This window comes from Equus przewalskii, chromosome 28 (assembly GCF_037783145.1).
Source record: "Equus przewalskii isolate Varuska chromosome 28, EquPr2, whole genome shotgun sequence".
Lineage (NCBI taxonomy): Eukaryota > Metazoa > Chordata > Mammalia > Perissodactyla > Equidae > Equus > Equus przewalskii.
Genome location: NC_091858.1, coordinates 23,112,822 through 23,129,386, shown reverse-complemented (window position 1 = coordinate 23,129,386; position 16,565 = coordinate 23,112,822). Strand labels below are relative to the sequence as shown.

At 39.8% G+C, this 16,565-nt stretch overlaps 1 long non-coding RNA gene across 1 annotated transcript in view; it reads right to left on the bottom strand.

Annotated features, from left to right (window-relative positions):
* Positions 1-345: 345 nt before the first annotated feature.
* Positions 346-16,565, bottom strand: part of LOC139080144 (uncharacterized) — a 35,433-nt gene continuing 19,213 nt past the window's right edge. The window contains exon 2 of the long non-coding RNA XR_011534388.1: positions 346-5,516. This is a non-coding gene — a long non-coding RNA (uncharacterized lncRNA). The remainder of the gene's footprint in view (positions 5,517-16,565) is intronic.

The window sequence follows — 16,565 nt, the reverse complement described above, 5'->3', positions numbered from 1 at the left end:
TACATACCCACTTTACAGATGAAGAAAGTGAAGCCCAGAGAAGTGAAGGAGTTTGTCCAAGGTTACATGCAGGGCTGATGTGCAGGCAGACAATCTGTTCCACGTATTGGCCTGCAGCTGCTCTGCTGTGTAGATACCCACTCCATTACTGGTTGTTGAGATTTGGATATTTTCCTGACCATCAACTGAGTATAACAAAAATAAGACTCCAAAACTCCTGTTCTTTCCAATGTTCTCTTTTGCCTCTCACTATATTTGGAGTTAGGAAATCTGAATATAATCCAAGATCTCCTTTATACTAGCTGTATCATATTTCGTAAGGCATTTATCTTCTCTGAGCTCCAGTTTCTTTTTTGTGTGTGTGTGTGTGGAAGATTGGCCCAAAGCTAACATCTGTGCCAATCTTCCTTGATTTTGTATGTGGGACACCTCCACAGCACAGCTTGAGGAGCGGTGTGTAGGTCCACGCCCAGGATTTGAACCCAAAAACCCTGGGCAGTCAAGGCGGAGTGTGTGAACATAACCACCATGCCACTGGCCTGGCCCCAAGCTCCAGGTTCTTTATATGTAAAAATGGGGACAACTGTACCTACTTTACCAGATTATTGTGAGGGTTAAACAAAAAATCTTTGTGAAAGGTGACACAGTGCCTGGCACTCAGGAAATCATTCAAATCTGAATCTGCTGTGAGTTCCATATATTCTCTTGATATTCGGTATATGATCCATATTTTGCAAACATCACTCTGAAATGCGTTTTCTAACACTTTTATCAATGTTAAAACAGTTGGGATCTAAAAACTCAATTTCATCTCATTCACCATCTCCCAAACTACCCTGTAAAGACTGAGCCTCAGTTGCCTTTAGTGGTGACTTCACAGCACACACTTTATTGGCTTCTGACCCTTTCAAATCCACTTCCTCACCTTCTTATGCTGTCTCCTGAGATTCACCCCAAAACTACTTGTATTTAATCTACTTGTCTGGTTGTAGTTGAGGGGAACCCTGTTAAAACAGGGCGTATCTTTATATACCACTTTCTCACTTCTCTTCCAGCTGGGTCAATCTTCTCCCTCCACAGTAGCCTCACAAATTTCTGCATCCTAGAGCAGTACAACTGCTTTGGGTGGAGTATGTTAGAAACCTCTGGTTAGGCCACATTAGAGCCTCCATTGGCGCCTCACATCGCTGTTTCTGAACATTTATGTAATTGCTGTCCATCCCCCTAGAAATGGCTTCTGCTCTGTGAGTCGTGCCTTTCTCGCCGTTTTTCTTGTGATTCTGCTACATTTTTGATCTTCTCATTCCCTTGTTCTTGTGGGCTTACCCCCTGTCCAGAGATGACTAATTTGCTGCTGTCCAAACTCAGACAATAGCTCAGAGGATACATGAGGGAGGAATGAAATTCTGTGCTGCGGCAGCCTTCCAAGGCTAAAAGCCATCATGGACAATTCAGATCACAGACATGCCGTGTAAAGGAGCCCCGAACAACTGCTTGGGAAGCAAATCCTGGAGGCATCAAGAGCTAGGCTGGACACAAGGTGGCATCAAGTTGTAGGCAAAATGAGAATCTGGAGGAGTTGTTGTCTCAACTTCCCTTATGACAATGAGAATTTCAAAGAAGAAGCACCTGGTTTCTTGAATAGTCTATTCAGCATTACTCACAAGACATCTATGACCTAAAAGGTAAAATAAGAACCAACACCAATCATAAAAAGTGATATAGTCTTCAGAATAGAGCAGTGCCAATGTAAAGACAATGATACATTCACCTTTCATCCATTCATTCAACAAGTTACAACAATTAGTATTTACAAGTGTTTTTTAATCCGTGAACTGTGCTAGCTGCTGGAGATAGGCTGATGAATTAAAGTGAACAGTCCTTACTCTCAGAGAGACAATCAAATAATTACACAGATGAAGGTATAGTTATGATATAAGATAAGCAAAACAAGAAATACATCCAGTTTTATGAGATCATAGAAAAGAAACCTTATGAAGACAAGGGTTCATGGCAGGCTCACTTAAGGAAGTGACCCTCCAGCTAAGATCTGTAAAATGTTCAAGACTGAACTACCAACAAGTGGAGTTAACCAGATGAAATTGACACTGTGAGTGCAAAGAGAGTGTCCCAAAAAGAGAACAGCATGCTTCTTGCTTCGGTAGCAGAATACTCATGATGAAAGAGAGAAAACTACTTGCTGTGGGCTGAATTATTTCCTCTCAGGATACATATGTTGAAGCCCCAGCTCCCAATGTGGTGGTATTTGGAGATGGTGCCTTTGGGTGATGACTGGGTTTGGCTGAGGTCATAGGGATGGGGACCTCATGATGGGATTGGTGCCCTTAAGAAGAGACCACCAGAAAGCTTACTTGCTCTCTCTCCACCATATGAGGATACAGTAAGATGGCGGCCATCTGCAAGCTGGGAAGAGAGCTCTCACCAGAACCCGACCATACTGGCCCACTAGCCTCAGACTTCCAGCCTCCAGAACTATGAGGAATAAATGCATGTTGTTTAAGCCACTCAGTCTATGCTATTTTATTATGGCAGCCTGAGCTGACGGAGACACCCTATCCTAAAAGATTGCACCTTCTTAAAGGAGATTATACTCGACTGTAAGCCCCATGAGGGAAAGGACTTGCCTAGGCTGTTTACCCTTGTTTCTGCAGAGTGTGGCACAGTACCTCATGTGGAGGAGGCCCTCCAACTCTAGTCTATGAACAACACAGAGATAGGCTCCCGGGCTGTTGATGCTGACCCCAGTGTCTACCAGAGTGCCTGGGATGTAGTCGGACCTCAATAAATATTATTAAACAAATTAGTGAGTGAGTATTTCTAGAACATATCCTCATACCTCAAAATTAGGCAATTATTCCTTTGTTGGGTTTCTCTTCTCTGATATTAGTAAAGTTGGGAACCAGCTGGACATCATTTATTATAAAGTAAAAAGACGTGTTCTACCCAGTATCCATTGGATTCACTTGCCTAAAATATTGTTTTATTAAAAATTCAACTTTTACTTGAAGTATATGGAAAATTACCAGGACCTATGCATATGAATTTAAATTGGCATCAGGCATACCACGCTTTTATTTAGTTATATCAAAGACTCAAGTTATCAAAATATTGGCAAAATAATTTTGACATCTAATAGGAAAAGCAAAATAAACAGGTCTGGTATGTTAAAAAAAAAAAAAAGAAAAAGTTCACATTCCTGGGAGATTTTCCTATGTTTGAAAATTAGTTACAAAATCCAGCATCTATAAATAGAAAGATAAACAGTTCTAGAGTCAGCCAGTCCTGGGTTCCATTTCCAGTTCCACCACTTGTATGATTTTGCAGGCACTGGTATAGATGGGAGACTGCAAGCTTGTCAAGAAGCCACGGATACTGCATGAGCAGTAGTGTATCGATGACTGACTGGTGGCCTAGGCAAGGGAGCCTACAAGTCCAGGATGGAGTCTGACACCTGGTAGGTGCTCACTACACTTTGCGTTACCTGGCAGACAATCTGAATTTATGAATGGCTGTAATTGGTTAGGGTCAAGACTTAACTATGGTAACAAAGAAATCCTCCAAAAGAGTGTTGCAAAAGCCTTTAAGTTTATTTCTGTCTCATATGACAATGCTTAGGTGCAGACTATGCAGACTATGCAGACTAGCAAGGAACAAGGTTTCTTCCCTCTTGTCTAGGGCATCCTCTTGCACATGACCGGAACTGGGTCACTGTGTACCAGTGTGGGTCACGGGAGAGAGGAGAGAAGCACGTGCTCGATATTTTAAGCCTCCGATCCAGAGTGACAGACATCACTCCCACTCAGATTCCAGTGGGAACTGAGTCACAAGGCCACCACTATCTGCAAGGGAGGCTCAGAAATGTCATCTACAGAAGGACAGTCATGACCCAAGATAGGGCATAATTTTTAAGGAAAAATGTAGAATAAATTCTTCATGTATAACTTGCTATGTCCCCTTCAAACCCCTCCAACCGTCACTCAAATATTTGTGTGTCCTCCTTTCCCCATTCATAGGACATAGGCACCCGTTCTCCAGGGGGACCCCTCAAAGTCCCATCTGTACTGGACCCAGCTCAAAGTCTAGTTCTTGATGTAATGGGCAATCTTTTTAATCTAGTCCAGAGGTAGCTGCTCATTGTCCAGTGACCTATAAACTATCTGTGCTGCACCCCTTTCTACTCATACACCCACACAATGGTGGAGCAGCCAGAGCATACCTGCAATAAGGCTTCAGTTGGGAAAAGGGAAGAACAAAATGCAAATTCACTGTCCTTAACTGTGCGGGAATCGTGTTGAGTCTCTGTCTTGACAATCGAACGCGTGCTTGGCTGGTCCATCCTCCCACCAGTGGTTCTGCTTCTCTCAGAGCTACTCTCTTGATCATCACCTTCCTGGGCCCCTGGCTGTGCCATCTGGGAGGGTCTTCTTTGTTCACTGGGTCCATGCTAATATCTGAAGTGGATGTGGAGTATATGCCTCATGGGGCTCAAGTAGTCACAGGCATTTGTAAGCCACGTTTGTGACTTCAAAAATTTAGTAGACTTCTTAGCAGTTTTATTCCTTCCAGTTAGTCCCTGGTTCCAGTCACCATACGTCAAACCCTTTTCTGCACATAGCTCTTAGGCCCACCTTCTTTGCTGGCTTCCAGACTCCATCCCTCTCTTCCTTATTTTAAAGCCACCTATTTTGAGGACATCTGAAACATGAGTTTATGTGTCAAGGTAAAACTCTTAATTGATCTTTTTGCTTAATGGTAGGTCTTTGAGAAAGGCTCTGAAAAATGACAGTTATGAATCCACTGTTGTTTGGTATATAGAAGCAGAAGGTATTTCCAACCTCATCTGTTCTATCTCTGCTTTTCAACTTGCCAATTCTTGCCTGTGGTTACTTCTTCCTTGTAATACCTTGCTAAATGCAGCAAGGACTACCAACACCGATTAACATTCTGGCACTACGGCTGCAGGTTTGGTAGGTACACGTGGTCTGCCTTTCAAGTTACCACAGGGGACAATTTTATCAACTCTTACCAGTGTATAACAAGGGTCTCTAGTCTTCTAAGCTGATCTAGACCTGCCCTCACCTCCCACCACAGGACTGCTAATCACACATATGTTAGGCACCAATTTCTATATTGGTTGTAGAGAATCTAAGCTGCTAATATGAAGAGGTGGCATGGTACATCGAATTAAAAGAGGTTTATCATGCAATTTATTTTGATAGTGAAAGAGAATGCCATTTATAATTATGCCAAGACAACAGGCATAAGACAGGACCGTTCTAAGAAAATCAGGACTATGTTTACTCTATTTAAAGTTTAAATATTTAAAGTTTAAAAGTTTGTTTCTGTCTCTGGTGACAGCACTGAGGTGGGTGTCTGGATTGGCAGTGTGGCTCCTCTCCATGTGGAACCAGAGAACCAGGTTCCTTCCATCTTCTTTGTCTTCCATCCTATAGAACACTGGCCTCATTAGTTCAATGATTCATCAGTGTTTTAGCCTGAAAGAAAGAGAAAAAGTATGGAAGCATGCTTACGCAATATTTTAAGGCCAAGACCCAGAGTGGTAAGCATCACTTCATCCTCGTTGTTTTGTGAAGAACTTAGTCACAGAGGTACACTGATATGCAAAGGAGACTTGGAAATTTGGTATCTGATTGGGCAGTTATGAACCCAGCAACAACTCTAGTGCTACGGAAAAATGAAAATGAGATTTTAGTGGATTTCCTGCAGCCTCAACCAAAATAATAACCTTCCGTATAAGGAATGATTTCTTCATTTGCAATGTAAGGGTAAAATTGCCAGCGTTCCTAGGCTTTCCTAAGTTCTCTGAGATTATATCTACCTGTGTTTATTAACTCCAGTTCATTTACTAACTATCCTGGTTTGGAAGTAGCTCAGGTCTGAAGCCTTAACCAAACTTATTGATAGATGTGGTCCGCCTTTCACCATTATTTTTCATACTCATGCTTAGTTTTGTGATATTTTGATGGTGTACTGTCTATCTTTGGTATAAATTGACCTCCCCTTTTCAGTGAGGGTTGTCATTACTCTCAATTATTAAATGACAAAATCTTTTTTATTACATTAGTAAGAGATTCTTGGCTTTGCCTACCAAAGAAAAATCATTTTTTTTATCCTTTCCTTTTCACTAATATCTTAAACATATATTTATATTTTCGTTTATAGCGCATAAGAATGGAGGGACCATTTTAAGAGGAATAGCATTCAGTGTTCCTTGCTGTCTTTTATTGCTCCAGAAAATTACTGAAACTTATCTAACAATAATAATCATTAAATGGTTTTTATTCCATCTTAGTGGGGAGCACAAACATTTATTTTTATGGTGGATCCTAATCCCTCTACACACCCAGTGGGGCTAATGACTGATCTGATTCTGCCCCTTCCTGGGAGTCAGAGTTTTCCACCACTTTTCATTACTCACATAATTAACTTTGGGGCTTAGGGATTCACTAATTGGAGCCTCGACAATTTCCTACTGTTACAGAGACTTGTTTTGGCAAAACCACTTAGAGGTAATTTTCAAGGATAAGAATGACTTTTGCTTTCCCCATACTCCGAGGGTGCTGAGTCTCAGTTTTAGTACTTCTTAATCCTTCAACGTTCCCAACTTCATTTCTACTATTAAGAATAAAAGAAGCCCCCGCTGCCTCCTGAAGTCTTCCTGTGAGTGGAATAGTAAGTACAAAGTGATCAAGTAACGCAAGATGATTTTTCTCAAGTCGTTTAGCTTCCCGGGGCCCATTATCCAGCCTTGAAGTCAATTAACTCTTCCAGCAAGCCCGCGTAGCATTCACACTAGGTCACTGCTGCGGTAGACTGAAAGAGTCGTTGGACTTTATCAAAGTTAGGAGTTTTAGAAGTAGAAAACAGCCGAGGGAGTCTGACTCACTGTCATGCTAAGAGAGATAAAATCACTTCGCATGAAAATTGCTTAAAGGCAAAAATCTCGATTTATTAATGTATTGTGCAAACATGAATTTATGAAATTACTAAGTATAAAATGAACGACCAATGAATGAAGGTTGAAAGGCTCATTTTCATATATAGGTGATGGTTATGGTAAAGGTGATATCTGAGGGGACTCTTCTGACTCTGCTGTTTTATTTCCATGAAGTATTATCAGAAGCATGACGGGGCTTTTTTTTTTTCCTTTTTGGATTTCCCTAATACAGTGAGTAAAAATAAAGCCTTTCTTGGGAACTAAAATGAAAGAGTCCTTTCAGAGTTCCAAAAATATTACTCAAACTCTGCCAAGATTAATATGGTCAAAGTTTCCATGAAAAGTAAAATTTCATGGGAGTTACGCCTATTCGGATTGTACAAAAATACCTACTTGGTACTCCTTCCTGATACGCACATCAAGGAAAGATTAATTTGGCTTATCATACTCTTCATACTGATATGAGTGTTGTCACTGCATATTTGTCCTTATTAGAACGTTGAAGGTTTTTTTCCTAGTATAACATAAACATAACAATAATTCGCGTTTTGTAGGTCTTCATCATTTATAGTTTATGCAGCACTTTCACATGTCTGAGGTAAGTTTGGCAGGTATAATTATTATTTCTTTTCCAATTGTTAACAATGAACAAAGGGCAGAGAACTTCACTGACTTAAGCAAAACCAAATAAGTAAATGGAGAGCTAAAATTTAGGTCTCCGCTTTCGAGTCCAATTATTTTCTGTCTGCTGAAGTATCTCTAAAATACATCACAACTGTGATAAAACTGAATAATATGGGACAATGGGTTGCACTGAAAGTAGTTGTAGTCAGAGACGTCCAATTTTTTCTAATGTTATGCCTTAATTTTCAGAACCTGCACAGGCCACTTCAAGTGGTAAGAAAAACAAAGCTCTTGGAAACAAGGTCAAATCTAGAGTCGGAGTCTCTGGGTCTGCCCAAGAGAGCTGACGAGGAGGAGAAGATGACTGAGCATTTACGGTAACTATGCTGCCTTTGAGAGATAGCATCGTTGTAACCAATACTGCGGTCTCATTAGCGCAAATTCTAATCTGGCTTTGTGTGAGCGTTTCCATTCAGCCCTTGGTTATTGTCCTTTGGTGGAGAGATCTGGCAAATGATATTTGAGTGACCTCATTCCTCTGAAAGATGGGCTTAAGCCAGAAATTGAATTCTGCAAAATGGAAATGGCTTGAGGGAAAGGAAAATATGGACACGGCGCCATAAGTCAGAGAGGTTGTAGAGTAAAACACGATGTCTCAGGATTAAATCTGACATCCCTTTTTAGGGTCAATTAATAGGTAGTCAGCTCCAAGTGCACTGGTTAGAAAAAAGAATTCGCCGAATGTAGAAGTGTTAGATTTGGTGAGCTGTAAATCAAATAAACTTAACTCTAATGTCAATCAAATTTTCCATAAAGTGGTCATTTAAATGTGGCAGAGCTAAGCAAAGCAAAATACATAAGACTTGCATCATATTCTGCTTGAATATATTTGTGACAAATTTTCAATAATATCTGTTTACGTAGTAATAGACTTCAAAAAACGTCACCTGTGTATTGACTTAATTAAAAAGTGACAGTAAATCATAACATGGAATATCCTAGAATGATAATGTGTCAGTTATAATAGGACTTACTATATGATGTCTCCTATAGAATTAGATCAGAATTGTCAGATTTAAAGGGTCAATTTATTTGAATAATTCACTGCTGTTAAAGACAGACATACATACACACTCATACAAAAAAGTGTAACAAATGAGTCTAAAATGTTTATAGATATACGGGAAAAGTAACATATCTGAGGTTAATTTATACAGTGACAAGTATTATCGTACAGAAACTGAGTTTCCCTCTTGCAAAGAACAATGGAAGAGCAGTGCTTAATGCTCCTTGATGTGACATGGTGTGGCACAAAGGAGATAGACTAGCAAGCCAGCTGGACCTTGGTTCGTATCTCAGGTCTGTAAATTTCCATATGACCTTAGCCAAATTTCTTATTCTTCCTGATCCTCAATTTCCTCATCTGTATAATGAGGTTGGTAATAAAACAAGATGCGAAGTTTGTGGCTTTCAGGAGGTACGTTTCCTTTCCTTCCTTGGTATAGCTGTTGCCTGTGGAATAAGATTTGGCATCTAATAACTGTTTTATTAGCAGGGTAGAAATTTTGAAGTCCAATGCCATTAATTAGCATCCTGTAACATTTTTAACAACCATAGTGTTTGCAATTTGAAAAATCTTATGGGATTTAAATTTAAATTTTAATTGCATGTCACTTTCTATCACATGTTCACAGATTGACTCATCTCAAACTGATGAATTTTTGCATGTTGGAATTTTTCCATAGCTTTGCAAATGATTGAGAGAAAAATATTATTCACAAACATTTTCACTTGTCCACTAAATTTTCAACTAACTCCATTCTGTGTCCAGGTCATAAACCGACCCCTTATTCACCTGGCAAAGATAGATAGGAAGAATGAATGGACACTGTTATTATAATCCACCAGAGTAACGCATTCTCATTTGAAGGGGACCATGCCTGCTGCTGATTTTAAGATTTCAGGAGCCACATTCCCTGAGCTGACAGCATAATTGCTTAGAGTCTGAAAAACAAGAATTCAGATAAACTGATCACTCATAAACACAAGATTTCATGCTCTGAATTTTCCTCAGTTTTGGTAATATTGGGGGAGTTGCCAGGTTTTGGAATCTCAGTCACTCACATTCCGTTTTATCAGAATAAACAAACTACAGAATCTTCAGGGCTGAATTACGTGTAACATAATTTCACCAACCCAGTCAGGTGCTGAAGACATGTTCTAAAATCTAAGGTGACTTGTGATGGCTGTGTTTAAAATTTACAAAGATATTTCATTTGTACTGATGTTTAAAACTCTGGAAACAACTCATTTCTCAGCCACTTTTCTTCATGCCCACAAAAATCCTAAATACTTTTTCCCTTGTTCTCTAGGTCAGTTAATGTGTTCATATTTCCAATTAAATATATTGACTTTTAGCTTCATTATTTACAGCATTATAACAATGACTTTGACCTATAAAATTTGCCTTATGTATACCTGTAGAAAACAAAATAATATACAGTGATTTATGAGACATTTTGAGTTTTCCACTAAGTTTATAGTAGCAAATTAGTATCATTAATTGTGGGTGAAGTGAACACTCTGAACAAAATGACTTCTTAATGACTGAAAAAAAGATTCAAGTTGGGTTGAAAAGATCTGTTGTTTTTGCTGCCCATTCAATCACCTTCCTTTGATAACAGTGTCCTGATTTTCTTTTGGCAAGCTGTGACATTCTTCTTTACCCTAAGTCCTCATGGTCTGGGGGTTCTTCATGCCACTTCCAGACTCCACGTATGGGGTTAATCCTGGTCTGGACCATTGGCAAAGCCCATTCTTCCGGCTACCATGACTATATTAAGGATGGTCATGTGACCTAAGCTGTTGAAAGAGGAGTTGACCACAGGACTTTTATTGAACTATTGGGAGAAAAGGAGCCCTCTTTCCTACAGCGCTGCTTGGTTGCTATGATGTAAGGCTGGGAAGTGAGTCATCTTGCCACCATGTTGAGAGAACCTGCCCTAGACTGAAGCCCACATCTTAAAAATCACAGCTGAGATAGAAAGACAGGCTTCTCGCAATAGTATTTAATCTGGGTTTTCCTGAAGTAATACCTACTCTTGGAGTTTATAGATATGTGAGACAACATTTTCCTTTTATATTTGGTTACTTTCCTATAGCAATTTTAAATTGGACTTAAGTCACTTGCAACCAGAACAATCTAACTTATATTCATCCTTTGCATTTCACTTCCAAGAAACGTTCCTAGTCTCCTGGATTTGATGAGGTCCTTTGTTAACAATATCTAGTACTTCTCCTTCTTAGCACTCCGCATATTAACAACTAATTTGTAATTAGTCATTTAATGTTTGCTTCATCTTCAAGACTGCATACTCCACGAGGTCAGGGAATTCTGGTTTGCTTACCACTGCCTTCAGCCCAATTCCTGGCACACAAAATATACTCAATAATAATTTTCCCATAAATTACACAACTTAGAATCACCATCTCTATTATAAAGATGTGTTCTACTCTGAAGCCCTGACCTAGCCCAGGCTCTCATTCCAAAATTTTGGACACTGGGCTTAACACCTTCTTTTCACTTCTTTCTAATTGATCTTTCCTCACTCCCAGGTTCTTTCCAATCTCTCTTTTTCTAAGACAGTCGTTTCTCACTAGTGCACTTGTAAATGTTAGCTGGACTTTGAGGAGAAGACATTACACATAGATAATTTGTTTTCATGAAATCAATGTTTTATTATGCATAACAATTGTGTCTATTAGAATCCAGATGATATCTGGGTGCTGCCCTTGAGTCTTTTGGTACATTACTGTGCTTCCTGCCCTAGGAAACAGCACTTCCTTCCTTCCCAGGTTAGTGCAGTCATGGTACTGAGGGTCAGAAGGGATAAACTCCAGCCTGGTCCTCAGAGTTGTACTTTGAGTACAGAGCTCACAGTATGCAGGTTGGATAATGTGGTCCGATCCATCTGGATTCCTTCGAAGGTCACCAAGTGACGATGTTCTCCACCCCAACCTCCGTCATGAATCCGAAAGTGGCATCCCCACTGATATTTCAACTTCAAACAAATAAATTGTAATATATCATCTGAGCTGTACGCTATGAATAAGACAAAATTTCTCCTGACCAAAAAAAAAATCCATCTATTTATTTTTGAAATGCTAAAATGATGCCAAAATAAAGAGGTACAAGTATAAAAGTTAGAAACTTTGAACCAACTTGATTGTAGTCTGATTTTTATGATGTAATAATGTAAGCACCACTGTCTCTTCAATTTCCCAGTTCATAAAGAATCGGAAGTCATGTTGAGCTTTTATGCATAATAACAAGCCTAAGTGTCTATACTAAATAACAAAGATAAGTGGTGGCTTGCGTGTCCCTCTGTAGACGAGCTGCCAAGCTATCCTGACAATTTATTTGATGTCTAAATTATTCCGGTACTTACCTATATATTTTCTTTACTCTTTGCCATCCCTTCCCTTCCCCACTTCAGTACAACGTAGTTCTCCTGTCACTAGTAAGATATCTATGATTAAGAAACTCTATTTGAACGTCTCTTGCAAAGATGACTTTGGAGATGACATTCCCACTTAATTCTTCTAAAAAATATTCTGAAGGAGTTTCTGCAAATAATTTTGAAGCATCTATATTTAGGAGTAAGAATTCTGAAGATGGTTTCTGAAGATTTTCTCCCTTTTGTAAGAGCAGTTTTAAAAGACACATTTTCATTCTCGTACTGGACACTCCGCTGCATCTGGTATAACTTCTGGGTTTGTGTGGGTGATCAAGAATGACAATTGACATGTTACCACATAGATTTTCATGTTTGTGACTGTAGAAATTATCAGAGACTAAGATTTTTCTTGGGCATTAATGATATTATTTGTAACTTTCCCCTATGTGTGTTTTTTAGCACTTTTTAAAAATATAAATCAAGTGAATAAGAAGTTAAGTAGGTGCTCACTTAGAAAAAATCTAATGGGAACATAATCAAAATGAAGCAGAAATGACCAAGGAAATTTCTGGAAGATAAGCTGATTTCATGGATCATCTCACTGTATCTACTAGAATTGTAACTAATGGTCATGAGGAGTCTACCTGATCCTGACATATTATATTAACAATACCTTGAAGGGTCTTTAACTCATTGCTTTATGAAGCCAGTAGAAATATCTGTGATAATGATCAAAACATCTCTACGGAATAAGAAATATCTTCAATTTGCTATACAATTTACTTCAATATAAGTCGTAGAAAGCAACAAAAGCTAATACTGTGAGGTTTTTATTTTACATTTCCAATTTATTGATATTAAGAAACCAGAAACAATCTTTAGTCAAGTTTGATTGAGAGATTAACCTCCATTCTGATTTGGTGGGGATTCCTCATTGTCTTTCCTTGTTCAGATTCGGTTTATCATCTATTTGTATTCCAGGTCTTGTCCATATCAGTGTACAGCAGAAGGTGTTTTTGTTGATGTCATTTATAGACGATTCTCATTCTCTACTTTGGTAATACCTTCACTCTATGTGAAGTATCAGGCCTGCCACTTCTGAAGAGGTTGGCTTTCCCTACAATTGTCTTCACAACGCCTCTTGCTAGTTAATAGATTGACAGAGAATTGATTTTTTCTGTGTTTTCGAAGTCTTAGAACTCATTCTTTGTGATCGACACTACCCTTCTATTTTCCTCGCACATGCTTATCTTTAAATATCCCTCCAATAATTTTGATTCATTGGGAACATACATTGGAAGCTTTCCATCTGTTTCATTTATCATATGATTCTGTCTTCTAACAGAACACTCTGGTCTTTATTTTTTTTCTTTACATTCTTCCTGACTGCCAACTAACCTTAAAAATATTCTCTGCTATATGTGAAAGATAATGTTTACACTCACAATCTTGAAAGAACTTTCCCCTAATCATCTAACCAACTATAATTAACCTAATGCATTAATTTTGCAAGTGCAACATGTGACATACATAGAATTAAGACAGTAGAACTAAAAAATTTAATAGGTATCCAGACTTTGCGACCTACTTTTGCAATCAGTAACTTGGGTTTGAGGGCCATCTCTACAAGTGATTTTGACAGAGCCAGAGATGAGAATCATCAAAGCAAGTTTTGTTAAGGAATAATTCTTTAGAAAGCTCAGCACAGCTTAGCCTCTCTTTATGGGTCCCAGGACTGACCGCAATTGACAGTTGGGTGTCTTGCTTCAGGACCAGCTTAAGTCTGCGGTTCCAACATTGGTCTCAGGCTGAATTACCAGAGTGTTTTCAAAAAGTGCTGGGCCTGCCCTTACGCTGGACCATACATGCATGCCAATGGTTCTCAGTCTACTGTGCATCAGAATTGTCCAGGGAGAGTTTAAAACTACAGATGTCTGGGACCCACCACCTCAGAGAGTCTGTTTCAAGTGATTATGAATGGGATCAGGTATCTATATATTTTTAAAACTGGGTAGGTGATTCTAATGAGCAGCCAGCATTAAGTAACACTGGTGTGTGTTCATGTATGTACACACATGCATACACCATATAAATACATTTTAACATGGGATCTACTGGGGTCTCAGCCGAGAGTAAAATGTGGGTGTGTATTATTGAGTACTGTTGAGGCCAAGAGAGGTCTGTTTATTGAAGGAGCCCATTTTAAGGGGAGAGGGACCCAGTAAGTTAAGTCAGACCCATGGACAAAGCCTTAGACACAGGGGTAGACAGAACGCGTCTGAGTGCAGCAAGAGGTCCACCAGTGAGCTGTGTCTCTGCCCCAGTTCCACAGGCTTGGTCCTGGGAGAGGAAACGCTTTAAAGGAAAAACACAAAAAAAAAGAACAGCTATTTTGAGTTGTACCAGGCAACAAAATGAAACCCAGAACAATGAAAGAGCCATTCTCCCCACTTCTCCACAGATGACCTTTTACTTGGCTTTTGTACAAGGAGGCCAGCAGTGCATTGCAGAGGTGCCTGGGGTGGGGGAAATGGCTCCAGCTCTTAGTACATGGCAGAATTAGCAAGATGTGCCTGGTGGAAGTTTCCAGGCAACTGACTGGACAAAGGAAACCCACTGCTCTGCCAATCCCCTCATAGACACACCTGGAGACTTTCCAAAGTGTCTTGACAGAATTTGGCAGGACGTTCATGTCCTGAGATCAGGTAGAGCTAAGGAAGGGCTTGTGACCCTGCTCTTATTACTTAGTGTGACCCTATTTCTTCAGGCTAGTAAGACCTAGAGGAGTACACACACACACATACACACACACACACACCCATACACGCACACACACATGCACATGCATGCACACATTCAAACAGGGCCACAATTACACAGGAAAGTGAGTGCAGGTTCACACTCTTGGAGGCATGGAAGGCAGAAAGTCAAAACGGAAGCTGCTCCCCAAGCGGAAGATGATGGGTCCCCTAGAGACTCAGTTTACCCACCGCTTCCGCAACCATAAGAAGTTTTATGATGTGAAAATGGACCAAGTCTGCAACACCAACACTGGAGTCGTGTCCTGTACTCTGTGTAAACACACACAGACACAATCAAACTACGAGTTGTATGAGTTTGTTTCTGTTATTGAAATATATATAAATTTTTTTTCTTTTTTAAAAAATTCTTTGTCATTTCTAATCTGCCTGCAATGGACTAGCTATTCTCCAGATAAACAGCATTTTTTTATAGCCATTGAAAACTCCGGAAACTGTCCACTGTGAATAAGTCACACCTGAAGCCCTGAACGCCTGCTTACGAATTTGTCTCTCTCCACTTTTGTGTAATGCTGGGAACAAAGTAGGTCTGCCACCTTCCAGAACACTCTACGAAACAAATGCCTCCCAAAGTTGCCTGTTAGGCAGAAAGGTCTTCTCTCCAGATGAACTGTGACAGGGCATGATCATATGTAGATGGCTCTAAATTGTGATGAGAAGAAAGAAACTTCACTGTTAAATACTTTCTGAAAATTTCTCTCCAGTGTTACAGAAGATGTTGATTACACGTTACTTGCTAAATTTCACTATCAGAAACCCTGGTGTTGGGGCCGGCGCGGTGGCGCAGCGGTTAAGTTCGAACGTTCCGCTTCGACCACCCAGGGTTGGCTGGTTTGTATCCCGGGTGCGGACATGGCACTGCTTGGCACACCATGCTGTGGTAGGCGTCCCACATATAAAGTGGAGGAAGATGGGCATGGATGTTAGCTCAGGGCCAGTCTTCCTCAGCAAAAAGAGGAGGATTGGCAGTAGTTAGCTCAGGGCTAATCTTACTCAGGAAAAAAAAAGAAAGAAAAGAAACCCTGGTCTTCCCATTCAGGTTTTGCTGTTTAACTCTCTGAATTATAAATGCAGGGGAAGGATTTGGAGTTAAACGAACATCTCCTTTGGGACATTGTTAGAAGAATTAAATTCTGTAAGAAGCTTTGAAATTTTATAACTTACAACCTCAAATCTATGAATGAACACATTTGGGATTAACCACTCCAGACATGTGGGTCTGGGTTGAGCTTGTTTTCCACGTCCTCTGGGAAGAGCAAGCAACATGCTCACATAGTTATCACGAGATTTTCTTTATTAAGGAAAGGAACTTAAGCACTTACAAAACATAATTTCAGATGACTAAGAAAACTGATGTACCTCGTTTCATTATTAACTGACAACTCCCCCATTTCCTGTTCTTACCGCAAGAACTTGATATTAATTGCATGTCCTGCTAAAAGAGTTAAAGATTTGGGTGTGTGTGTGAGTAAGATTTGCTCTGAGCTAACATCTGTGCCAATCTTCCTCTATTTTTGTATGTGGGATGCCACCACAGCATGGCTGATGAGCAGAGTAGGTCTGCACCCATGATCTGAACCCATGAACCCAGGCCACCAAAGTGGAGCGCTCAAAATTTTAACCACTTGGCCATGGGGCCAGCCCTAAAAGATGTTTTTATCAGAGTTCATGAAAATGACTCACTCG